The sequence below is a fragment of the Hylobates moloch genome, unplaced genomic scaffold (genome assembly GCF_009828535.3).
Source record: "Hylobates moloch isolate HMO894 unplaced genomic scaffold, HMol_V3 SCAFFOLD_19, whole genome shotgun sequence".
NCBI classification, from domain to species: Eukaryota; Metazoa; Chordata; class Mammalia; order Primates; family Hylobatidae; genus Hylobates; species Hylobates moloch.
Genome location: NW_026652294.1, coordinates 54466957 through 54494075, shown reverse-complemented (window position 1 = coordinate 54494075; position 27119 = coordinate 54466957). Strand labels below are relative to the sequence as shown.

The following is a 27119-nucleotide window of genomic DNA, read 5'->3' as shown; positions in this document are numbered from 1 at the left end:
CACGTCTCTTTAAGAAAGGTTGGAAGAGAGCAATTTAAGCTAAAAAATCCCAGAATAATTATGGGACATTCTCAAAAGTATCCTAATTTGGATGATAACCTGCATTGTCACTTTAGGCTCTTGTAATTGTGAGTTTGTGCTTCTCTGAATCTCAGCTTCCTCCTTGGTAAGAGGGGACAAAATATATAGCCAATACAATTGTTGGGAGATTTAAATATTTTAAAAAGTTAAAATTTTTAGCATGAAGCCTGACAACAAGCAAATACTTTAGTTAAATAGGTTTTTTCCTCTTTTCTTGTTACGTTTTTATAAAAATGATAATTCCTCCCTTCAAATCAGGTAGACTCTGTATACATAAATTAGCTAAATATCTGAGATAAAAATATACCCAACCAAATAACATGTTTGTAAAGTTCAGACTTAGATTTCAGTAGGAAGCTTAAGGTGCATCCTTGCTATACCCACAATCTAGGTCATTACTGATGACATTGCATAATACAGAATTCTATGTACAATGGCTTCAATTATCCCTTAGCTTCATATGCAACCAATAAGAATGCTTCTATGTTCAGCTGAGCCTTCAGTTTTTAGATGAAATCTCATTAAAACAGAATTTCACCAAGTGCATTCTTAGGAACACTATTCCCTGTAAGTAGTTAGTGGACATTATGAATGGGGAAGAAGTGCTGTGGACAAAAAAAAAAAAAACAAAAAAACAATGTGGAAATGGGAAATGTTGGAATAAACAAAGTTAAAGGTACTTGTAACTTGCAGGATTTCCCAGAGCCTTTAGCATACCCATCTTTGCTGTGAATCTGAAAGAGTGTAATATAGTATGCAGCATTTACAAAACAACTAATTGAACTTGGATCCCTTTTTCCATGGAGCTCCTCAACATACCAAGTTATTGATAGCTCAGTTTACCACAGTATTTTCCAATCTTGGTAGAATGTTCATTCATGTTTTAAAAAAAATATTGTTGGCTTACAGCATTTATTGATTGAGTGCTTTGTGTCTAAGTGGTACTTCAAACCATATTATTTAACACATTATAGTTTAATATGTGGAAAGTAATTTGAACTTAAAAAGTATAGTAACATGATAAATTCGGTAAATGATTTTTTCATTCTTATTTTGTGGCAAGGATTTAGTATGTTAGCTGTTTAGTACAATGGTTTCCAAACTTTCTAAATTGTGTCCTCAGTTCTTCACAGGGCACACATACTTGTTTATTTATAAATTGTATTTGTGTATTAATGGATTAATATATAATGTAAGCATGTGCAAAATTTAGATGTTCAAAGGGATTAGATGAAAAAATAAATAGAAATAGAAATTCTAATATTATCTTCCTGGGCTTTGATGGTTCACCTTGCCAACCTCCGGGCCACATACTTCTCTCTTTGGAGACCATTGTACTAGTAGTAAAGAAGCAAACAAGGAAACAGAGATAACTGCTATATACTTGGAGGAAATATTGTCTTTCATTCATCATATTTGTCATCACTTATTATGGAGAAAATTGAGGTTTGACACTATTGTCAGCTGTTCACAAAAAAAGGATAAAGAAACAATTTTTTGATGTTAGTAAGCTTATCCTGATTGAAGGAAATATATAATAACAGAGAAATATTGATTGAAGAAGAGACCCATTGAAAATGATGGGATAGGAGTCTCCAGTGCTTGCTCATTCATAGAAACATCAATTTTAATAACCATTCATGCACAAATACCTTTGCAAGAGCTAAGGAATCAAAGTGAGAATTACAGTACCTGGGTGGAACACAGAAATAAGAAAAGGCACTCTGAAGAAGGTAGAAAGGATTGTTGCATGTTGCCTGCATCCCAAGCCCACACAGCACAGTATATATATATATATGTATATATATGTATATATATACATATATGTAAATATATATGTATATGTATATATATGTGTATACATATATGTGTGTGTGTATATATATATATATAGAGAGAGAGAGAGAGAGAGAGAGAATCTCTTCAGGTTGGGAAAAGAGTTACGTAAGTACAAGACTTCATCATAGGCTACAGCGTCAGGTCTGCCCCAGTGAACCTCAGCACCAGACTTACCCCCACAGACCCAGGTTTTAGGCTTGTCCCAGTGCTAAGCTGGCTGTCAAAGCCTCAGTCTTCAGGCCTGCCCCTATGGACTCATGCTGTATGATAGCCACCATGGCTCCAGGCACTGGACCAGTACTAATGGACCTAGGCTTCAGGCTGGCTCCTGCAAATCTAAGTGCCAGCCCTGCCCACTGCAAATCTAAGCGCCAGCCCTGCCCCAGTGCCAGACCAGCCCCTGTCATCCCAGATTCCAGGCCAAACATCACAAACCCAGGTGCCACACCTGTCTGCCCTCTGACTGAAGCATCAAGCCACCTGTTCTGGTGACTTCAGTAGCCAGCCTATCTATGGACCTTCAGAGCGGAGCTGCCCAAAATTTCTGGTTGAGCCAACTGGTGAAGTGTTTTTCCTTTTAAAGCCAGTCTGTAAAGAATAGAAGAAGTGCCTATTTCTTTAACTGCATAGACACCAACACAAGGCCAAAAGGATCATGAATAATTAGGGAAACTGACACCATCAAAGGAACAAAATAAATTGCCAGTAACTGACCCTAAAGAAATAGAAGTATATGAACTGCTAGATAAAGAATTCAAAATGATTATCTTGGAGAAGCTCAGTGAACTACAAGAGAACACAGATAGGCAACTAAACAAAAATCAGATTAAAAATATATGAACAAAATGGGAAATTCAATAGAAAAATAGAAACTATAGAAAAGAACCAAACAGAAATACTAGGGTTGAAGAACACATAATTGAACTACAAATTTCTACAGAGAGCCTGAACAGCAGACTTGATCAAGCAGAAGAAAGAATTGGTGAGCTTAAAGATAGGTCATGTGAGAATATCTAGTCAGAGGAACAATTTTAAAACAATAAAGACTGAGACTTATGGGACACCATTAAGCAAACAAATAAATACATTATGAAATTTTCAGAAGGAGAAGACAAGGATGAAAGAGAAGAAAGCTTATTTAAGGAAATAATGATAGAAAACTTTCCAAATCTGGAGAGGAAAATGAACATCCAGATCCATGAACCCCAAAATTAAACATAGAACATAAACATATATTTAGATTAGACATAAAAAGATCTTCACTTAAACACATTATAATCAAATTATTAAATTAAAGACAGAATCTCTCTTTTTTAAAAGGCAGAATAGTTTCTATTGTGTGTGTATGTGTATATATATATTTTCTTTACTTGTTGATGGACATTTATATTGATTCCGTAACTTGACTGTTGTGAATACTGCTGTAATATGAGATATCTGCAATCTGAGAGTGCAGATATCTCTTTGACGTACTGATTTCAGATCCTTTGGAAATCCCAGAAGTGGGATTGCTGGATCATATGGTAATTCTATTTTTAGTTTTTGAGGAGCCTTCGTACAGTTTTCCATAATGGCTGTACTAATTTACATTTCCACCAACAACATACAAGGGATTCCTTTTTCTGTCTATCTTTGCAAACACTGGTTATCTTTCATCTCTTTTATAATAGTCATTCTACAAGGTATGCAGTGATATCTAATTCTGATTTTAATTTGCACTACTCTAATGATTAGTGATGTTGAACATATTTTCATATATCTGTTGGCCATTTGTATGTATGTTTGCAACAACATGGATAAACCTGGAGGGCATTCATCTAAGTGAAACAAGCTGGGCACAGAAAAACAAATACCACATATTCTCACTTCTATATGAAATCTAAAACAACTAGACTCATGGAAGAAGCAGAATTGTGGTTTTCAGAGGCCAAGGAAGGGGGACTGGGGAGATATTGGTCAAAAGGCATAATGTTTCAGTTAGACAGGATGAATAAATGATAAATATTTAAGGTGTTGGATATGTTAATTAACTTGATTTAATCATTCCACATTCCATACATATATCATAGCATTACATTGGAGCCCATAAATACCTACAATTGTAATTTATCAATATTCAATAAAATAAAAAAGAAAAAAGTCAAAGAGAATTTTGAAAGCAGCAAGAGAAAAGCCTTTTATCACATACAAGGGAAACTACCTTCCCTTATAAGACTATTAGCAGACTTATTTTTGCAGAAAACTTGCAGACCAAGGGGGAGTGGGATATAATATACAAAATGTTGGAAATAAAACAACAAAAAAACTTTCAACCAAGAATATTATACTTGGCAAAGCTATCCTTCAGAAATGTGGGAATTATAAAGATCTTCCCAGACAAACAAAAGTTAAGGGAGTTCATCGTCACTAGATGAGCCTTACAAGAAACGGTAAAGGGAGTTCCTTCAATTGAAAAACAGTATGCTAGCTAAGAACATAGAAACATATGAAAGTATAGAACTCACTGTAAAGGTAAGAATATCATCAAAGTCAGAAGATCCTAGTGCTATTATGGTGGCATATAAATTACTTTTAACACTAGCATAAAAGTTAAAATACAAAATTATCAAAAATAACTTTAGCCATAACACTTTGTTAAAGAAAGCACAATATAAAAAAGATAACCTGTGATCTTAATAACATAAAAAGTGAGGAGAGGAAAAGTAAAAGTGTAGAATTTTTGTATGTAATTGAAGTTAAGTTGTTAGATTAAATAGACTATTATAACTAAAAAAGATATTTTAGGTAATCCCTGTGGTAACCACAAAGAAAATTACCTGTTACAGGTCCAGAAAAGATAAAGAAAAAGGAATCAAATACCAAAACATCATCAAGTTACAAAGGAAGACTATGAGACGAAGAAAGGAATAAAGAAACTACAAAACAGTCAGGAAACAATGAATAAAATGGCAGTAATAAGTCCTTATTATCAATAATCACTTAAAATGTAAATGCATTAAGTTTTCTAGTAAATGACATAAAGTGGTTGAACAGCTTTAAAAAAATAAACCTTGATGTAATTCTATACTGCCTAGAATGGAGTCAGTTTTACTTTAGGGACACATACAGAATTAAAGTGAAGAGATGAGAAAAGATATTCTAGGCAAATAGTAACCAAAAAAGAGCAGGAGTGGCTATACTTATGTTGAACAAAATAGACTATAAGTCAAAACTGTCATAATAAACAAAGAAGGTTATTATTTAATAATAAAAAGGTCAACTAAACGAGGATATGGCAATTATAAATATATATTCACCCAATATCAGAGCACCTAAATATATAAAACAAATATTAATAGATCTGAAGGGAGAGATAGTAAAATAATAGTAGGGGACTTTAATATACCACTTTCAACAATGTACATGTTGCCTAGACTGAAAATCAGTAAGGAAACAACAGACTCGAACAACACTATAGACCAAATGGACCTAACAAGTATTTACAGAACATACCATCCAATAGCAGCAGAATGCACATTTTTTTCAAGTGCACACAGATCATTTTCCAGGATAGATCATATGTGAGGCTATAAAACAAGTCTTAATAAATTTAAGAAGATTGAAATCATATCAAATATCTTTTCTGACCACAATAGTATGCAATTTAAAATCAATAGTGGGAGGAAAATGGAAAAATTCACAAATATGTGTAAATTAAATAATACATTCCTGAACAATCAGTGGGTCAAAGATAAAATCAAAAGAACATTAAAAACCTATATATTTTAAATATATAAAATTATTTTAATAACGTTAATTGATTTATTTAAATATAGAAAATAATTTTGGGTGCCAATACCCTAAACATCAAAGATAATACATTTTAGTATTAAGTGTGTCAATGGGGAAAAGCCTAAGATTTTGGGTCAAGACACCCAGGTTCAGACCTGAATTCTATCATTTCCCATCATGTGATTTTAAGTTACAAATTTCCTCTGAGTTTCAGTTTTTCTCATCTGTGTATGAAGATAATATTACTTTGTTGCATTGTTGGAATATAATCTAATGTATAAAACATATCAAAAACTTATTTTACTTGACTAGAAATAATGTTGTTAAGGCATATATTATAGATCCCAAGCGTGGGAGGTAAACCTCTATTAAAAAACAAATGTGATAAACCTAAATTTTATATATATATATATATATATATATCTGTGTGTGTATCTTTCTCTCTCTCCCTCTCTCTCTCTCTCTATATATATACACACACACACACATTCAACAATTAACAGATCATCCAGACTGAAAATCAAAATGTCTCTCAGAGGGGGAGAGAGGGAGAGAGATTGAGAGAGAGAGAGAGAGAAAGAGAGAACTCCTATTTTGCTTTAGTTTATTTTGAGACAGAGACTCTTTTTATTAAAGTATGAATATATAAATGTGTATATTTTTCCTGTTAATGAAGAATAATGAATAGACATTAAAAATTCATCTTATTTAAAATCTTTCTATTTTTTCCTAATCAAAAGCCTCCTGAAGAGTATCTTCATGCGTTAGCCTCAGAGCCTCTTGCCTTGCTGGACCCTGTGAGATTGTTCGTCCACACATAGTGACTTGCTGCTTGCCTTCCATCATATTTCAGCGTTTACAGTCAACTTTCCACTTTCCTGACCACCTAAAAAGTACCCGGTAAATATCCCTTTATCGCTTTACCCTGTCTTTATCTTTTTTTTTTTTGAGACAGAGTCTCGCTCTGTCGCCAAGGCTGGAGTGCAGTGGTGCAATCTTGGCTCACTGCAACCTCCGCCCCCTGGGTTCAAATGATTCTCGTGCCTCAGCCTCTTGAGTAGCTTGGATTTCAGGCGCCCGCCACCATGCCTGGCTAATTTTTGTATTTTAGTAGAGATGGAGTTTCACCATGTTGGCCAAGCTGGTCTCAAACTCCTGACCACAGGTGATCCACCCAACTTGGCCTCCCAAAGTGCTGGGACTACAGGCGTGAGCCACCATGGCTGGCTGCCTTTATCTTTTACCCTGTTAAGAGAGTAGGTCTTAAATGTTCTTAACACACACACATACACACACACAAAACAGTAATTATGCAAGGTGACGGATATGTTCTTTAGCTTGATTGTGGTAATGCATATCACAAATTACATATGTCTATCAAAACATCATATGTATATATAGACAGAGATAATTTTAATTTGCCAATTATACTTCAATAAAGCTGCGGAAATAACCCAGAAATATTTGTAGAACATTAATCATATACTAGGTAGTAGGCATCAGGAATACAGAAGTCATGATCTTTTGAGGAAATTTTAAATATTAAAGAGATGCCCTAAATTGGATAGTGTTTTCAAAAAAAAAAAAAAAAAAAAGGGAAGGTAACCCTGGAAACGTCCTTCTTAATATTCTGAATATTTTATTTTGAGTAGGAACTCTTTCTGTGAAAGGATCATGGGGAAAATGTTGTATTAGGCGTCAACTTGCTTGGAGGGATCCTAGGACTCTCTTGCTCATGTTTCTTACTTGAGTCTTGTTCTCATGAATTCTATTTGTTTCTAGCTACTTTTCCTCTTTAGGCCTACTTTAGTGTATAAGCCTTCGGCTGTCCTCTAAGCTGTGGTTGCTAGTCATTGCTGTTCCATTCTCCTCATTACTTGCCATTTGATCTCGGTGTATCAGCCATTTAAACTTTTTCCTTTGTCAATGGCTGCCATATTGTTCACTTACCAGTAGTCTCCCATTTCATCCTTTGTGTTGGTTACCCCAGTATATCATTACTTTAGATACATTTTATTTCACCATGACTCTAACTTCTTGCAGATGTTCATTTACAATTTAATCACATAAAAGTCTTCATTATTACTTAAATAAATGTGTCTTTAGAATTTTTCAAAAGGTATTTTCTATCTTAATGTTATCATGCACTTAAATTTGTACACATAAAAGCTTAGCTATTTAAGGAATGGGTATAACCTGTAAAAAGATTTCTCAGATTTCCAATTTTTTTTCTGAAACTTTTCACTTCAAATAGAATTTTAATTGTATTGGCTCTAAGAGAGTGAAAACCAAGTTAGTATTGAGTCAGCAGATGGAAGAATCCTTATCATTGAACAATGAAACAACTTGAATTCTTTTTTCCTCCTTTTGCCATCTGGTTTCTGAGCTCATATTTGAAACGTTAACCATTCAAGAAAGAGTTGTTTTTTTGTATCCAGTAGTCGGAATATTTCTCTGAAGACTGGTGCTTATCTTTTCAGGAAAAAAAAAAGATAAAATGTTATAAATATGAATGGAGCCCTGAACTAATATTTGACAGTCACATAAAAGCTTAAGAAAATGCAGAGTACAAAGTGAGTCTAAGGAGATGCCATTTTCAATTTATTTTCATAATCTAATTCTGTATTGCTTGTAAAGGTTAATCTAAATCCAGCAGAACCAAGCCTGTCCACTGTTTACTTGTTATAGGCACTGCTACATTATTCTAAATGCAGCAAGATGAATATGGCCCTTGTTCACAACCTAGTTGCTATTTCTTTTTGAATCATAGCAGATATAATGTTTTTTCATGTGAACTTCAAATTATTAGCAGTCAAATAGTGTTCATAATGGTAAAATGCTAAGAAAACACCTAGAAAGGAATTTATATAATATTCACTTTGAAAATAGTGACACAATATACATTTAACCTCCAGTTATTCAAATAACCTTGCAGGTCATCTTTTTCTGGATGTCTACCTACTAGATGTCCTCAGCTTCTATTTGATGAGGAAGAAAGCCAAAGGAACTCAAATAGTTTAAATATTAAATTAATAAGAGCCTAAGGAAATATCTATTCAAAACTTTAGCCCCTAAGAGTCAAGCATTACCTTATGTGGTAGTAATGGCTTCTAGATATTCTGGTGTTTTCCCTTATGTATAAAAACTGTTTATCTCTATTTTTCATGAGTTTTTCTAGTATAAACAAAATGTAAATAATTAATGTGGTAATTGTATTATGCTTGAAGCCAAATTCGTGGTCTAAGTCTGGATCTTTTAGCATGTGGGATACATATTGCCACTTTTCAAATTGGTTTGTCTTTGAGTAGACTTGGAAGACTATTTCCTCTTGTGGTTGTGTTTTCCATTTGGGGACTTGTTAGCAATGCCTTGGTTTCTGGTGGAGTGGATCAGTTCCAGACATTTTCTCTGTGTGAATCACTAGGAAGATTCTCTTAACTATTCTTTAGATTTAGAAATAATTTGTTCACTGAATTACCAGTCTGTGATGGACAAGTTTAAGAAGATTACAAATAACACTCATTACATAAAAGTTAAGTGTTTTCTTGAATCAACTTGAACCTTTATCCATTGACTTAATCTAGTTCTGGTCTATTTATTTGGTTTTGGGACAGACCCTTTAACTTTCTCTCCTAATGGGTATTTCAGATGTTAAAGAGCTTTTGGGCACAGGCAACAGTGATGTGCTCAGCTTGGTCATATTATGCGAAGAGGGCTGAGGTTGCTTTCAGTAGCTACAGAAGAGGCTTCATAGAGAACCACAACTTCATTCCCCGTCCGTTAGTAAGCTACACTTTCCACCCAGCAGCTCTGATTACAGTGAGTCTGAAAATGTCTACTTCAGAAACAGTGTCCATTGCTCACCATTTTTGCACCCTGCCTGTTACCTAAGTCTCTCTCAGTTTCTTGCTCATGCTGCCAGCAAAGTGTCCTCTATTGACCTTGGCCTCTGCCTACTTGGCTCCTATCACTTCAGGGACTCTTCCTCCTTAATGTGGATTTTCAATTTATACTCTCACTGACTTCCATTTCTCTCCACATCGCACTATCACCTCTGCCGCAGAGAATGTGTGGTTGCACTGATGGGTCTTCAGGTAGGAGAGAGTGCCACTGCAATCTCATGTCAGGCTTACCTCAGAGGCCACTGTTGTGTATGTGCATTAGAACAATGACAAAAACCAAAAACTCTACCAAGAACGGTATTTGTCATTTAACTCAATGTCAAGAATTCAGATTACTGCTCATCTCAGCCCTGGGAAGCAGGTATTGTTCTTATCCCTGTTTTGCAGATACGGAAACAAAGACTCAGAGAAGCTAAATACTGACAGAGCTGGGACTCAAACTCAGCTCTGTTTAACTTCAAATCCCTTGCCTTTAACCACTGTAATATGGCAGAGGCCAGGTCACAGGGTCATGTTATCCAAAGCCCAGAGTCCTTTGAACATGGTTGCCCTCAGAAGGGGCCTGTAGGCATGGTAGATACCCTGAGGCTTTTCAGGAGGGGTGATGTCAGCAACAGACGCCTTCTAGCACATATAATTTCCTGGCAGCACAATGAGGCTAGCATATCTATCCTATTACATACAATTTCTTGGGGGGTTGAAGATGTGAAGCAAAACTATGCTTTAGACTTCAAAGCACTTGTGTAATGACAGAAACGGTACTGGGCTTGTAATAGTAGGACCTAGTACCTACAAGCCTAGGACTTGTACCCTAGGCCTGGAATTTATTGACCTTTAAATTTTGGACACATCACTCAATTTCTTACTTTACTCATCTTAATAACTGGGTCAATCTTAATTTTAAAAGGACAATCACATGGACTTAATCTTTTAAAAAAAGATTAGCTTATTTTGATAAAGGGCTTGGCATTTGATAGAAATTGAGTATACTAGTGACATTTTTTTGTTTGTTTGTTTTTTCGTTTTAAATTCTCCAAAGAATATATCTGGCTGCTTACAAAAAGAGAAAACCTCTTAATTAAAGTGTAACACACACAGAAAAGTGCAGAAATAAGTGTTCAACTGAATTAACTATCTAAAAATAAACTCACCTGTGAAACCACTTTCTTACTCAAGAAATAGAACATGGGGCCAGCACCCCAGAAGACATTTATGTCCACGCCTAATCACTGAACCCTCCTTTTTCCCCAGAAGTAACCACTGTTTGAATTTCTAACACTATAGATCTGTTTTGCCTACTTTTTTTTTTTTTTTTTTTTTCTTGAGACGGAGTCTCGCTCTGTTGCCCAGGCTGGAGTGCAGTGGTGCGATCTCGGCTCACTGCAAGCTCCGTCTCCCGGGTTCACGCATTTCTCCTGCCTCAGCCTCTCCGAGTAGCTGGGACTACAGGGGCCCGCCACCACGCCCGGGTAATTTTTTGTATTTTTAGTAGAGACGGGGTTTCACCGTGGTCTCGATCTCCTGACCTCGTGATCTGCGCGCCTCGGCCTCCCAAAGTGCTGGGATTACAAGCGTGAGCCACGGCACCCGGCCCTTTGCCTACTTTTTAAAGCTTTATGTAAATGGAGTTATATGAAATGTATTCCCTTGGGCCTGGCTTCTTTTGCGAAATTATGTTTGTGAGATTCATGGATGTTATTGCACGTGGGTGTAGTTTGTTCATATTAATGGCAGTAGTGTGTTTCATTATATGAATATACCACAATTTATTTATATTACAGTTGATGGACATTTGAATTGCTTCCAGTTTTCACCTATTACTAATAATGTTTCTATGAATATTCTTGACCAGGTCTTTAGTATGTATACATGTTTAGTCTATATCTAGGTATGAAGTTGCTGGGTCACTAGATGTGGTATCTTTAACTTGAGGAGACAATACAAAGCAGATATCCCAAATAGTTTTCCATTCTGTCAATAGTGTGTGACTGCTTGTTGTTCCTAAGACTAGCCAAATCTTAGTATTTTCAGTTATTTGAATTCTGATGGGTTTGCAGAGGTATGTCTTTATCTTTCCTCGGCTACTAATGAGGTTTAATCACACCACTTTTTTTTTTTTTGAGATGGAGTCTTGCTTTGTCACCAAGGCTGGAGTGCAGTAGTGCAATCTCGGCTTACTGCAACCTCCACCTCCTGAGTTTAAGCGATTCTCCTGCCTCAGCCTCCTGAGTAGCTGGGATTACAGGTGTGAGCAACCATGCATGGTTAATTTTTGTATTTCTAGTAGAGATGGGGTTTTGCCATTTTGGCCAAGCTGGTATCGAACTCCTGGCCTCAAGTGATCCACTCGCCTTGGCCTCCCAAAGTGCTGGGATTACAGATGTGAGGTACTGTGTCCAGCCAGTTTAACCCCTTTTAATATATTTGTTGGAAATTTGGATATCCTGTTTTGTAAAATCCCTTTTCAGTCTCTTGCCACTTTTTGCAAATGAGTTCTGGATTTTTCTTATTGGTAGTTTGAAGTACTTTATTCTATATTAGTCCTTTGTTGATTGTATGTGTTGCAAATACTGTGGCTTGCCTTTTCACTCTCTTAAGTGTTTTTTTAATGAAAGGAACTTCATAATTTTAATGTAGTCTAATTTATTAGTTTCTCCTTTGATTAGTGCTTTTTGTTCTCTGGAAAATATTTCTTAACCTCAAAGTCATTTAGAAGATACTCACTTGCATGGTCTTTCAGAAGCTTTGATGTTTTTATTTTCACATTTAGAGCTACAATCCTCTTGGACAGGTGATAGTAGTCTGGCTACTACATTTTTGTCTACGTTTTCATTCACCTGTGTCCTCTTTGCTTTATGGAAAAAAATGAGACTATGGCCTGAGGAAGATGTGACTCTTTTTCTATATATCTGTGCTCTTTACGACTATCTTTTTATACATCATCACATTTCCTGAACATAACTCCCTCTCCCCGACTTTACTAAGCATATTCGAGACGTAGAATCAATTTCTTAAATAATATTTTGGTACTCTTGTTTCTTAAGGAGATTAGGACAAAAACCTTATGAAACACCCTTGATGAAAACGAAGAAGTTAATGCAGATATATCAAGTGGTTTATTCAGAGAGATGCAGGTTATTCTTACTTTTCAAAGTTCTTCCCACCATTCTCTGCCATGCCATGGACTAGAAGGTTCTATCCTAGCATCACTCTCAATACCTGCACTTAATCAACAATGACATCTCTTCCATTTGATAGTGAGTGATATGAATGAAGAAAGGAGGCTTCCCAGAAAAGAGGCTTCCTCATTTTACAGCAGGGCTCGATGGGCATTGCGAAAACACAAGAATGATTCTAGTCTGTATGGAAACGCATGGCTATTTCAGTGCCTGTTGGCATAATTAGTTTTGTGAAAAGCTTGTACATGGCTAGCTAACATATAACCATGACTAAAGTTGACAGATGCTCCATCATGGAACAGGCATCCTTCATGTTTCTTTTGTCCTGCTATTTTACTTTCTATACCAAACACTGTTACAAACACAAACCATTGGTTTAGCATGAAAAGGTTGCAGTAAGGAACATACAGATGGTGGCTTGCAGCAAGGCCTTGCACACGTTTCTCATGGACAAAATTGGCATTTCTGCAATCTCATGTGCCTCTGCTACGGTGATTACAAAGCTAACATTTTTATGTTCGTCTGAACTGTAGCATCTTTCTGTTTGTTAAACATATTTTTTAAGTGTAGGTCAAAATTACAAATGTCTTTTTCTTTGTCTGCTTTCTAGAGTTGACTGCAAAAAATGAAGAGGTTTCCAAGGGACAAGGCCTATGTGAGTCTGTCAGAGGCTAGACTCATCCGTGATTTACTTTCCTTTCTAACTCCTTGGGAGAACACTGTTTTCCCGTCTCTGTCCAGGTTGCAGTTTTTGAAGGACACGCTAATAAAGGCACACTTCTAAGGAAGATGGGAAAGGTCAACTAGTGATTCTCAACTAGTTTTAAAAAACTTCTGCCTTCTACAGCTGTGTGATGATTTGCGTAGATATAATTGTTAAGGGCTTATCCTACAACTTAGTAAAAATTTTGCGCTTTTTCTCTAGCACATGGCCTTTTAAAATGTCAGTAACTTTGTTAATTCCAAGCCAATTATTTTCACACTTTTCAAAGCATGAAATCACACTGGTCATATGTGTCTCTGTATTGGGATACAATAAAACATGCAGACACACACACACACACACACACACATATTTACTTATTATTTTCATTCTCAGAGATGATGCCATTGTTCTCACTATTTTAATTTAATGTGTGCAAGCTTGGTCAGTGTTAAATGTTGATGGTAAAAAGATAAATAAGTTACAGATTCTGACCTTAAAGAGATTCTTATGGTAGAATATGTATACTGATCAAAAATTAAGCTGTGGACTACAATATTTTTCACTTTGAATATTCAGAAAAATACCACGTAGGACCTAAAAATTATAGCTAGCCTATTTTGAAAAATTCCCCAGTTCTGACTGTTGGCCATGTGCTAGATGTAAACAAAGAGAAGATGTAAATAAAGAGAAGATCTCTACTGTGAAGGTACTTACAAACCAATATGCTACACTTTCTCACTTTGCATAGATTCAAAATCAGGAAGCTCTACAGCAGTGCAGACAATTTTTATTGTTATCCAGTTTTGCTTAATCTCATTGGATGGCTTATTCTTTTTTTATTTTGTTTTATGTTATTTTATTTTAAGTTCCGGGATACTTGTGCAGAATGTGCAGGTTTGTTACATAGGTATACATGTGCCATGGTTGTTTGCTGCACCTATCAAACCGTCATCTAGGTTTTTTTTGTTTTTGTTTTTTTGAGATGAAGTTTCGCTCTTGTTGCCCAGGCTGGAGTGCAATGGTGTGATCTTGACTCACTGCAACCTCTGCCTCCTGGGTTCAAGTGATTCTTCTGCCTCAGCCTCCCGAGTAGCTGGGATTACAGGCACCTGCCACCACGCCCAGCTAAGTTTTGTATATTTAGTAGAGAAGGGGTTTCACCGTGTTAATCAGGCTGGTCTTGAACTTCTGACCTCAGGTGATCCACCTGCCTTGGCCTCCCAAAGTGCTGGGATTATAGGCATGAGCCACCGTGCCAGCCATCATCTAGGTTTTAAGCCCCACATGCATTAGATAATTGTCCTAAAGCTCTCCCACCCCTTGACCCCCATCCCCGGACAGGCCCCCAGTGTGTGTTGTTCCTCTCTGTGTGTCCAAAGCTTGTTCTTTTCTTTCACAATTTCTCTGAATTAAAACACTGTTGTATCCATAACTTTAAATATTTTATATTCTGGTATTGAGGAAGTAGATGACCTTTATTAGGTTAGGGAGTGGAGTACTAAAAGATAGTCACTTTCATGAAAAGAATGCAAAGCAGAAAGTTCTTATTTCTGTTGAATTTTGTATAAGGATGTCTTTGTCCAGCTAGTGAACTGTATTAAATTTTGACACCATTGTATATCTGGTATGGTTTTTTGAGGTAGGAATATAAAATTAATAATTAATAATTTTGATAAAGTATAATTTTTTTCTTTGTTTTTGACTGAGCAGTGATCAAATGGATAGATTACTCATGTTAATATTTTGTAATATCTAGATATTTCTATAAACTAAGAATAAGCATAGACAACAGCAGATTGTCCCAGATCATCATCATTAATATAATCATCATGGATTACTATATAAGGTCAAGATGTCAGTTCTTCACAAATTAACTTATGGGCTTGATGCAGTTGTGCACAAAACCCTTATATGATTATCTGGAACTTGAGGAAATCTTATTAAAATTCACCTAGAAGAGAGAAAAAGCAAGAAGAGCTAAGAAAATATTGACAAAAAAGTAATGGATAGAAGGCTTGTTCTATGAACTATTAAAAACTAGAACAATTCAGTGATCAAAAACTGTATTTTAACTGTCAATTTAATGTATGTATAGGTATGTGAAATCTCAATAACATGTATATGAAAAAATATTCAGATCTAACTAAATCCTAGTATTCAAATATCTATCTGAAAGTCTATCTATCTTTCATCTATGTATATTTAGAACATTTAACAAGGAAATATGCAAGAACCATATAAAAAGATCCATAGCATTTATTGAGTGATATAAAATTATTTTATTATGTCCCTAGATTAAAAAAGCATATAGGATAATATAAATGTACGCTATAAATTATCTTATATACCCTGTAGTATACTGTTCAGTACCTAAAGTAAGTATTCAATGACTATTTCTTAAATGAATGAATATAAAAAAGTTTGTGTTGTTTTGTAATTATTGGAAGGCTTATTGCAGCATGAAATAAAATCTAAGTAAGTATTGATACATAGAAAGTAATTGTCAGGATAATTTGGAAAAAAGCCATATTGTCCTAGGTACCTGATAAGAATATATATGAAGGAGGTAGGTATGTTAGTTAGGAGTTTCCAGAGAAACAGAATCAATAGGGTGTGTGTGTGTGTATGTGTGTAATATATGATTTATCATAAGGAACTGGCTTATGTGACTAGGGAGGCTGAGAAGTCCCACAACTGGGTGTCGGCAAGAGGAAGATCCAGGAGAGCTGGGGATGTAGTTCTGAGAACCAGAGTGCTTATAGTATAAATCTCAGTTGAAGGCAGGAGAAGACTCAGGCAGAGACTGAATTCCACCCTTCTCCACCTTTTTATTCTGTTTGGCCCTCAGCAGATTGGATGATTGAGTGCAGGGTGCTTTACTGAGTCCACCAATTCAAATGCTAATCTCATCTGGAAAAACCGTTACAGACACACCCAGAAGTAATGGTTATTCTGGACACCCCATGTCACAGTCAAATTGACACATAAAATTAACCATCAGAATTAACAGGAAAAGAAAAAATCTTTGAAGTTTGCCAGATTACATGGTGAAACAGGATGAGTAGAAAAATACTTATCCAAAAATAGTATGTTGGAGAAAGAGAAGCAATCGCCTATATTTAGGCCCTGAATTAGATACTCTTTGTTTGATAGATGGGGCAATGTCAGCTTAGAAACATCTGGCATATCAGGTATTATATTCAAAGCAATAGGATATTGGGAAGACATGCATATTTCTAAGGAAGAGAGAAACTTAGAGTGGGACTTAATGACTGTTCTCTCTGATATATGATTTATTAAAATTCTTTCCAGTATAATTACTCATAAATATGGGAAATCAACTGCAATTTACTCCCAGGAATCAATCAGTGCCTTTTCTTGCTGGATCGATCCCTTGTGGGCTGCTGATCACTATTCCTGGATTTGGACCAGTGATGCAGAGTGCATTCATTATTCATTCACTTATTCCTTCAATAAATAGTTGTGAAATGGCTACTCAGTGACAACGTGGTGGTATGGCTGCCGATTTAATAGGAAACAGCACATGGCTTCTAGTCTCTTGAGCTAAGAGAAAGGGAAGTATTGGGGAAGGCAGAGGACACAAATTTGTGTGTCCAAAGAATATGATGAAGGGTCTGTAGAGTAGCTGGCTAAATTTGTAACTGCCCAAATGGGTTCAGCTTACCTGCTGCCTAGACAGAGACAAGTTATCAAGACAGGGGAAATACAATAGAGAAAGAGTAATTCACGCAGAGCTGGCTGTGCAGGAGACCAGAGTTTTATTATTACTCAAATCAGTCTCCTGAACATTCGGGGATCAGAGTTTATTTTATTTTATTTTATTTTTTTGGGGGAGATGGAGTCTTGCTCTGTCGCACGGGCTGGAGTGCAGTGATGCAATCTCGGCTCACTGCAACCTCTGCCTCCCGGGTTCAAGCAATTCTCTTGCCTCATCCTCCCGAGTAGCTGGGACTACAGGCACATGCTGCCACGCCTGACTAGTTTTTTGTATTTTAGTAAAGACGGGGTTTCACCATGTTGCCCAGGCTGATCTTGAACTCCTGAGCTCAGGCAATCTGCCCGCCTCTGCCTCCCAAAGTGCTAGGATTACAGGTATGAGCCGCCTGGCCCTGACGGATCAGTTTTTAAGGACAACTTGGTGGGCAGGAAGTCCCAGTGAGTGCTGGAGTGCCAGGAGTGCTGATTGGTCAGGTCAGAGATGAAATCATAGGGAGTGGAAGCTGTCTTTCTGTGCTGAGTCAGTTCCTAAGAGCAGATGAGCCAGTTTATGAATCTGGGTGGCACCAGCTGATCCCTCAAGCGCAGGGTCTGCAAAATGTCTCACACACTTATCTTAGGAGCAGTTTAGGGTGGGTCAGAATCTTGTAGCCTCTAGCTGTGTGACTCCTGCACCATAATTTCTAATCTTGTGGAGAATTTGTTAGTCCTGCAAAGGCAGTCTAATCCCCAGGCAAGAAGGAGGTTTGTTTTAGGAAAGGGCTATTATCATCTTTGTTTTATACCACAAACTATAAACTAAGTTCCTGCCAAAGTTAGTTCAGCCTACGCCCAGGACAACTTGGAGGTTAGAGGCAAGATGGAATTGGTTAGGTCAGATCTCTTTCACTGTGTCAGTTACAATTTTGTAATGGCGGCTTCAAGTTGTGTGTGGATCATAAAGTGTGCGCTGACTACATGAAAAGTAAACAATAATAAAGAGACTAAATCCTAGGAGAAATACGGCGCTATTAGAAGTTTTTAAGCAAGAGGAGGACATGATCATATTTGTGTTTTAGATGGAGCACTTTGTCTATAGCACAGAACAGAGATAAAAATCAGGCAAGATTGGAAGCTGGGAGAGAGGGGCTGTTGCAATAATTTAGTCAGCAAAGGATACAGATTTTGTATGTTTCATAGGTTACATATTTTGGGGTCCTTTAAAAAATACAAAATTTTGAATGCAAAATTAGATGTGAAGCTCTAGAAGGGGCCTTAAGACTCATGAGTTTTATTCTAGATCCACCTTTAGATCCAGTGAAGTGGTAATTTTGGTGGTCTGAACTATGGTGGGGGCAGTAGGAATGAAGAAAGATGAATGAATGAGGAAATTTGAAAAGGAACTTGGTGAATGGATGTGCAAGGTGAGGGGAGAGAACTATCAAGGACCATGCTTAGTTTTCTGGCTTGCACAATCAATTGGCTAGATGAAGGGTCTGTCCATTGAGACAGGAAACACAGGAGGTGGAGTAGATTTTGGTGGCAATATGGGAAGTGAAGCTTTGCACCCAGGCAAAGTAGAAGTGATTGTGAAATATTCAGGTGTGAAGCTCAAGGTAGTGAAATTATCCTACTTCTGATGAGGCTCAATTAATTTTGGCAACTTGGGTGTTCAACATCCTGAGGATGAATGTAATGCCCCATCAAATGTGGCTCCCAAAGTAGGTGTAGATTTAAATTTGCATAATCTGTAGTTAAATGATTATTGCCTTGAAGCCCTATTGCCTAGGTCTGAAAACTAATGCTGGGTTATGTAGGACTCTTACTGTTTTTCTCACCCTTACTGTGGTGCCTTTCAGGATGATTTTTTTTTCCTGGTCATGTTGCACTGTAATACTGGGACATGTGCTGCTTAGCTACCAGGTTACCCTGAAGGCTTTTAGTTCTCTGGGGAGGATGAATATTTGGTTGTATGTGTAGGGTTTCTCTAATGTAGGTCAGTGTCTGAGCTCCCTTTGATTGTTAATCCATAGTCTTCAACTGATAATGCAACTCACGGAGGACCTGCTAAATATAATGTTTTAAAGTTCAGCAGCAAATTTCCTTCTCCATTGTCCTTTGATTTGAAAATGGCTGACAAATTTTTCTTACTGTTTTTATGAAAGTGAAGAAAGCTATGACTACCAACGAATATAAAAATCTCCCCACTAGGAAAGTTTTAGACTGTCATCAAATGACTTAATATAGGAGATAATAATAGACACTGTTTTGCAACCTAAAATATAGTATTTTCTACTATGAACACTGTAATTACTATTTACAGCTAGATTATAGGGAAATCTGTGGGTGTCATGGAATTCAGTTTAAAATTATGGAAACTCTGTTTGCATAATTAAAAGGCTAGTTAATAAATTCCCTCCTATTTTCTAACCTATTTAAGCAGATCATGTATATACCAATATTTCTTTGCTAACTATGGTAGAGAAGACAACCAACTTTAAATCTTCTGTTGCTGAATAATACCCATAATAACTGTGTATAATATATGGCTCATAATTAGTGAATATGCCGAGCTTTTTCAAGAAATGCATTAGATATGGCATAGATACAAATTTCTGCTTCATTAAATGACTTTATGGACTATATTTTGCTGCTTTTGCACATGTGATCTTTTCCCTGTTTGATAGCAAGATTACTTTACAGCTTCTTAATGAGAATACCTTTTTTTTACTGAAACCTTTTCTGAAGTTTTATTGAAGCTCTGGGTGACCTATTTCTAATGATTTTAGAGCTCTAACATTTTCTCTCCCTTATTTAAGTAGCTTTAACTTATGTTTGATTAGTGGTTTTAGAAGTAGATTCATAATCTAATTTTAGGAAGAAAATCTTTTCTTACAGGAGGAAACAAATTTAAAAATAACCTTACATGTCACAAGGTGCCTATGAATTATGGAAATGGCTCACATTCCCGGGGCACTTATTGGGTAAGAGAGGGTGAATGCCAGAGATGACTTCTCTTAGTTGCATTTTATTCTTAGTTGCATTTCTGCAGGAAAATTTCTCTTTATTAAGAGGACTAGAAAATAAGTTCATTGATGGGTCTAAGGAATGACTGCAATACAGTGTTAGGTGCTGTGATGTCATAGTAGTATAGAAGCAGAGATGAGATGCTAATACTGGGTATTTGTAGAATGGGTGGGAGGTTTTCTGGTGTCCAGGTGCCCCATATTTAAGGAAGCTTAATAGTCACATTTGAATTTTGGAGCAGCTATGACTTAAATATCAAGAAATATTGTGATAAATGAATTGAGCCCTGAAAGATAAATAGGAATTTACCTACCACAGAAGATGGAAAAAGGCTGGGGCAAAAATTTAGAGGCATTAATTCATGTTATAATTTTTTTTAGTTAGAGTAAATTTTAATTTTAGTTCTAAAAGAAATCCACACACTTTAACAAACTGAGACAATATGGACATATGTAATGTAAGGAGGAAAGATCTACTTTATGTTGTTGCCCTCCCTATCCCCATCCTCTATTCATGCCTCTCTCCACGTTTAGTGTCGATTCTCTGAGAGCTTTTCCTATGAGTTTACTCATTTACATATCTGTGTTTGCATGCATGTGTGTATGTAATTAGTTTCATTGTTATGTAACTTGCATCACTCAATATGCCTTATTGACCTTTCCTGTTAGTGCATTTCAGTCTACTCTATACATTTTAAGAACTACCTATCAACATAGTATAAATACATCATAATTTATTTAACCATAGCCATATATAAGGTGTTTACAATTGCTAGGGACTGAAAATCACCCCGTCTGTAATTTTTATGTTGAAATCTTAACCCCCAGGGTGATAGTATTAGGAGGTGGGACCTTTGGGAGGATATCAGGTCATGAAAGTGGAGCCCTGCTGAATGGGATTAGTGCCCTTATCAAACAGTGGGTGAAGGACATGAACAGACACTTCTCAAAAGAAGACATTTATGCAGCCAAAAAGCATATGAAAAAATGCTCATCATCACTGGCCATCAGAGAAATGCAAATCAAACCCACAATGAGATATCATCTCACACCAGTTAGAATGGCCATCATTAAAAAGTCAGGAAACAACAGGTACTGGAGAGGATGTGGAGAAATAGGAACACTTTTACACTGTTGGTGGGACTGTAAACTAGTTCAACCATTGTGGAAGTCAGTGTGGCGATTCCTCAGGGATCTAGAACTAGAAATACCATTTGACCCAGCCATCCCATTACTGGGTATATACCCAAAGGATTATAAATCATGTTGCTGTAAAGACACACGCACACGTATGTTTATTGCAGCACTATTTACAATAGCAAAGACTTGGAACCAACCCAAATGTCCAACAACGATAGACTGGATTAAGAAAATGTGGCACATACATACCATGGAATATTATGCAGCCATAAAGAATGATGAGTTCATGTCCTTTGTAGGGACACGGATGAAGCTGGAAACCATCATTCTCAGCAAACTATCGCAGGGACAAAAAACCAAACACCGCATGTTCTCACTCATAGGTGAGAATTGAACAATGAGAACACATGGGCACAGGAAAGGGAACATCACACACCAGAGACTGTTGTGGGGTGGGGTGAGAGGGGAGGGGTAGCATTTAGAGATATATCTAATGCTAAATAACGAGTTAATGGGTGCAGCACACCAACATGGCACACGTATACATATGTAACAAACCTGCACGTTGTGCACATGTACCCTAAAACTTAAAGTATGATAATAATAAAATTTTTAAAAAGAGGACAAATGGAGTCATTTGCCCCTTCTGTCATGTGAGGACACTGTGAAAAGATAGTGAATCTGCTGGTGCCTTGATCCTGGAATTACCTTTCCATGCTGTGAGAAATAAACTTACGCTGCTTATAAGCTATGTTATTTATGGTATTGTGTTATAGCAGCTTGAGTGAAATAAGACAACTCTTTTTCTATATTACAAATAATTCTGCAATGAACTTCTATCTCATTTTCTTTGTATGTACATAGTTAGATTTTATTTCCCAGTCTTCTGTGCAGTTGGGTGAGGCCCTGTGACTAAACTGTAGCATGGAATGAGAACAGAAGTAATGCATACCACTTCCAGTCTTGGCTCATAAAAATCTTTCAAGAGAGATCCTCTATGTCTATCCTCTTCCCAAATGATCTTGGAGGCCAGGTGTTGAAGATGATAGAGTCAAATTTTAAAGAGTTTAAATCCCAGAATTACCACTTAGAGGAGAGTCATACACCAATCAGGAACATCCATTTTTGACTCTATGTGAGCAAGAAACTTCTCTCAATAGCTTTAAGGCACTGAGATTTTAGGGTTTATCTTTCATAGCAGTTACATAATCAATACACAGAGTAAGATTGTGACTTAACTTTTTCCAGCTGTAAGGTCAATGGTCCTAACACACTTTATTTAATAGCTTGCCGTTTACTCTGTAATTTGAAATTCTACTTTTAGCATATTCTATATTTCCATAATTTTAGGAGTGATTCTAGATTCTGTTTTGTTTTATTGAGCTACTCACTTATTCCTGCAACAATACCATGATATTTTAACTACTACGGCTTTGTAATTTTTCCTGGTATCTGGTAGCCGAATTAACTTTTAAAATTGAGGTCTGTCTTGTTCCTTTAAAGTATTTCTGTTACTCTTAGAATACAATAGAAAATCTCTAACATGATCTCTAAAGCCCTGCATAATTTAGCCACTGTCTGTCTTTCTAGATGTATCCCTCCTTCTCTGCTTCCCAGCTGCTTTAATTTTCTGAAAATGTAAAGTATCTTAGGACCTCTGGACCTTCACAAATGGAAGTTTCACAAATACTTTTCCGTTTGCCTGAAAGAGTTGAGTGTATCCAGATAAACTCTTGCTCCCATATGACTTTGATAGGTTATGTAAAGAGAGAGAAGTCATTACTGATTCCATTTAGTCATGAAGACATTCTTAAGTATAAATAACTTAAGGACATGTGAGGTCACAGGGAAAGGAAGAACTTGACTTGGAGAATTTTGAATTTTTTTCCGTATCTGACCCATAGATGAATCCGTTCTCCACTGGCATCACATGTTTCTCATCACGTAAATAAAAAATGATGAATATCAAAGTTTTCGTTAGTAACCCTGGAGACATTGATTGTACCCTATGCTGTGTATGGTATAAGTATGAAATTTAATGGAACTTTTAAGTGTATGGCTTACAAATAATTAACAAATAATTTCGATGTCTAATCTTATTGCATTAACTATAGGCCTGTTCAAGAGCAAAAATAACACTGTATGCAAGTTTCACATAAAATTATAGACCTTTTCCACCTAGGGGTACTGTCTGTCTCAAGCTCCTGTATATTGCTATATAAGTCAAGGTTCTGGCAGCAAATAGCACCTCAAATAGTGTAACTGAAGAGTGTTTTATAGGAGATGACAGACAATGGTGTGGGGAGGGGAAAAAGAAACGAATAAGAGATGGCACAGTGCTCCAGAGTTGGTACTAATGGGGTCCTGTTACCAGCCCCAAACCTGAGAGAATCAGGAGAGAGAGAAGTTACTGGAAGTTGAAGACCAGACCACCTGACAGGGACCATCCCTTTAGTATCGGAGCTTAACTAACCTGCGGTGACATGCAGAGAGAGCCATAGGAATCAGTCCTTGCTCCTGTTCTCTTTCTACTCTATGGTCTTCTGCTGGAGTCTTCTTTTGGTCAAACCCAACTGGAAGCTAAAGGGGAAGGTAGCTGCATTAATAAGGGCTGTTAAGCTCTTGAGGTTCAAAGCCGGGTAACTAAGGATAGAGAAAATTTGGAGGGAGAAAAGAAAATATCCTGCATGCTCTGATGTATCTTGAATTTATTTTTTAGGATTCATATAGGATGAAGATTAATTTCACATATTTCCAAGTTCCAAACCAATACTTCCAACACTATCTGTTGAGCTTGACTTTCCGTATTATTTTCTGAACCCCTTCTAAATTATTATGCATAATAGAGTATGTTCTGGAGTATGTGGTCTGGGATATGTTTTTCACTGTTTCATAGTAGTTTTATAAAATGCTTATTTGATTGAATAAGACTTTCCTATATTTTTTTCCTGATTTAAGAGTTTCTTTTAGCATTTACTATAGATCTAGATGATTGTTTTCAAACTATATGGAAAAAATAACTTGTTTCTCTACTGTGTGTTATACTTTTACAAATATGTGGAGCATTGTATCTAGCATGTTATAGGCATAGGTAAACAGTAAGTATGGCTGAAGAAATGAATATACATTTATTTAAGAATATATTGAAGTATATATGTTCAAAAATAGTAGAATAAAGCAATGTATACTACAGTTAAGATCTGAAGACATTACATGACATTTACTTAAGTAAAGACAGATTTATACACGCAAATAATAGGATGAATGGTTCTCATGTAAATAGGAAAGACCAAACAAAGTGTTTACTGATTCACTTGATATTATTAAATACATCATACAAAAGATTCTTACCAGAATGTAAAAGGGGACACATGTAAATTGGATTTCATGTCCAGATACAAGGGTTCCTCAAGGTGTCTGGGCACTTCCCCCAGTATCAGCTCCAGAGAGGATTCAGGTACTAGGTGTCTAGTACAGGACTGCTCCAAGATGCAGAAGGGATTCTAAACTTCTCAGCGGAAAGGGGATGCCTTCAAAGCTTCTGTTTTATCTGTCTAGGTCATTTATATCACTCCCCTCAACTCCTTATCTTATTGAATTATCTCTCTTATTCACCTTTAAAAATTTAGCTTATGTTTATACCACTTAATCTTTTCTTTTACGAATTCTTTCTCAATCTGCAGTCTATGTCCTCAGTGTTCCTATAAATTCTTGGGCTGGTGGCATCACCATATCCATCGTCATCATCATCATCACCATCATCATCATCACAGTTGTGATCACCATCTGAGGCTGATATTTATTCAAATTACTATGTACCAGGTATTTGGCTAAATAATTTATATGAGTTATCTCATTTAATTTTTAAAATGAAGTAGATATTATAAGTATTCCTGATTTAGAGATACACATTGCATACTCTTTATAATCTTTTTGACTCATCTTCCTCTCTCAACAGTAAGTTCATTGAGGACTTCAGTACATCTTCTATCTTGTATCTTTATATCCCTGGCCGTAAGAATAGTGATCAGTACATGTAGTTATACTCCAAATATTTGAATGAATGTTAGTTTAGTCTATTTTGATCTAATTTCTAGACATAGATTTTATATGATCATTTTAAAATAAAGTGACACTTTGATTCCTATGCAAAGCCACAACATTTCTGGAACAATAATTTTTTTTATTAAATCCACTAAAATATTTGTCAAATTAAAATAAAATCCCTCTTGTGTTTTAGTTCTCTGTTCTCTATGTGTATTTAATTCAAATTGGATGAAAGACTGATAATCATGGATTTCTGCTATTGAAGAAAATGGAATAAAAGACTTCTTGGCAAAATAGTCAGTTTTTTAACTTGCAAATTAAATTATAGTGTAGATTTTCTATCTTGCTCCCATTAACTTCTTGCCCTCTTTGGCTATCTAAGTCCCGTGGGGATCAGATTTCCCATAGTCCAGTATAACATGCTATTGATCACCCCTTCTGCTTTGCCACTTTCACCTTCCAGTACAAATTGGCCTGTGTCAAGTGGAGGAGGAACGTGGAGGGGGAAGATAATTAATTTACCCTCACATTGGAATTAGATGCATTCTAAAAGGAGGTAATCATCTGGGCTTGGATCCCTGAGGATCTACCAACTTTGGGTTGTAAATTCCTCAGCTAACTTATTCTAAAGTATCAGGAGCATAAGTAAATACATTTTTCATGCATCTGTGCGCACTGGGGTGAAAAGGATTGGACGGAACCCTAAAGTAAAACCTAACAGTGACCTTTTCAAAGTTTTTACACAGTTTTAGTCACATGGTGTCTTGAAGTTGAAATTATGTATTCTCAAAATATTGGAAACTTCTTTGAAACCATGGAAACAGCATGTGAGATGGGAGACGACTGGACAGCAGAATAAGACCTTCCTATTATGACTATTGTTCTTTCACTGTGAATATCTAAAAGTGTATCTTCGTAAGTCACTTTCTTCTAGTTATAGCTTTGAGAACATCAGTGCTTTTAGAATCAAAGATATTGTCATAAAAGGAAGCGCAAGCCATGGAACTGTTTATAATATGATTATAAACAATTTTTTCTCTAATACTTATAGTTCTGCTTTTATGCTAATTAATGTATTTGAAGATTTGAGTCAGTAATCTTCCTAAGCAGAGTGACAGGAGCCTCCAAGGCATATATACAAGGCTATTTCACTATTCTGCAGCATTTCAGAGTGCCTGTTATTTGATGCAATACAGATAAATTAACATGCAATATAGCTTCTAGTAGTGATACTAATTGACAACAATGGTAGAACAAAAATGTTGTCAATAATTGTAATTCTTCCAGAGGGTTTACTTCTTACTTCATTCTATTATGGCGGTGAAAATGTGTTTAGGGAGTAACAGAGTACCGTTCTGCAGAACCCAGTAGCAGTCCTCTTAACGCTATACTTGTGGTGAATCCCTAAGTTTTAAAATACTCCCTGAACGTTTCTTTTTCTTTTTTTTTTTTTTCTTGCCAAGTTTTGGTATCAAGATGATGCTGGCTTCATAGAATGAGTTAGGGAGGAGTTCCGCCTCCTCAATTTTTTGCAGTGGTTTCAGTAGGAATGGTACTAGCTCTTCTTTATACAGATGACAAAATTAAGTTCTGAATCCATCTGGTCCCAGGCTTTTTTTTTATTTGGCAGGCTTTTTATTACTGATTCAATTTCAGAACTCATTATTGGCCCGTTCAGGGATTCAGTTGCTTAATTGTTCAGTCTTGGGAG

The 27119-nt window shown here is 36.3% G+C and overlaps 1 long non-coding RNA gene across 1 annotated transcript in view; it reads left to right on the top strand.

Annotated features, from left to right (window-relative positions):
- The first annotated feature begins 547 nt into the window (after positions 1 to 547).
- The window catches only part of LOC131382019 (uncharacterized), a 42666-nt gene continuing 16094 nt past the window's right edge, over positions 548 to 27119 (top strand). The window contains exons 1-3 of the long non-coding RNA XR_009211167.1: positions 548 to 648; positions 6432 to 6591; positions 25045 to 25183. This is a non-coding gene — a long non-coding RNA (uncharacterized LOC131382019). The remainder of the gene's footprint in view (positions 649 to 6431; positions 6592 to 25044; positions 25184 to 27119) is intronic.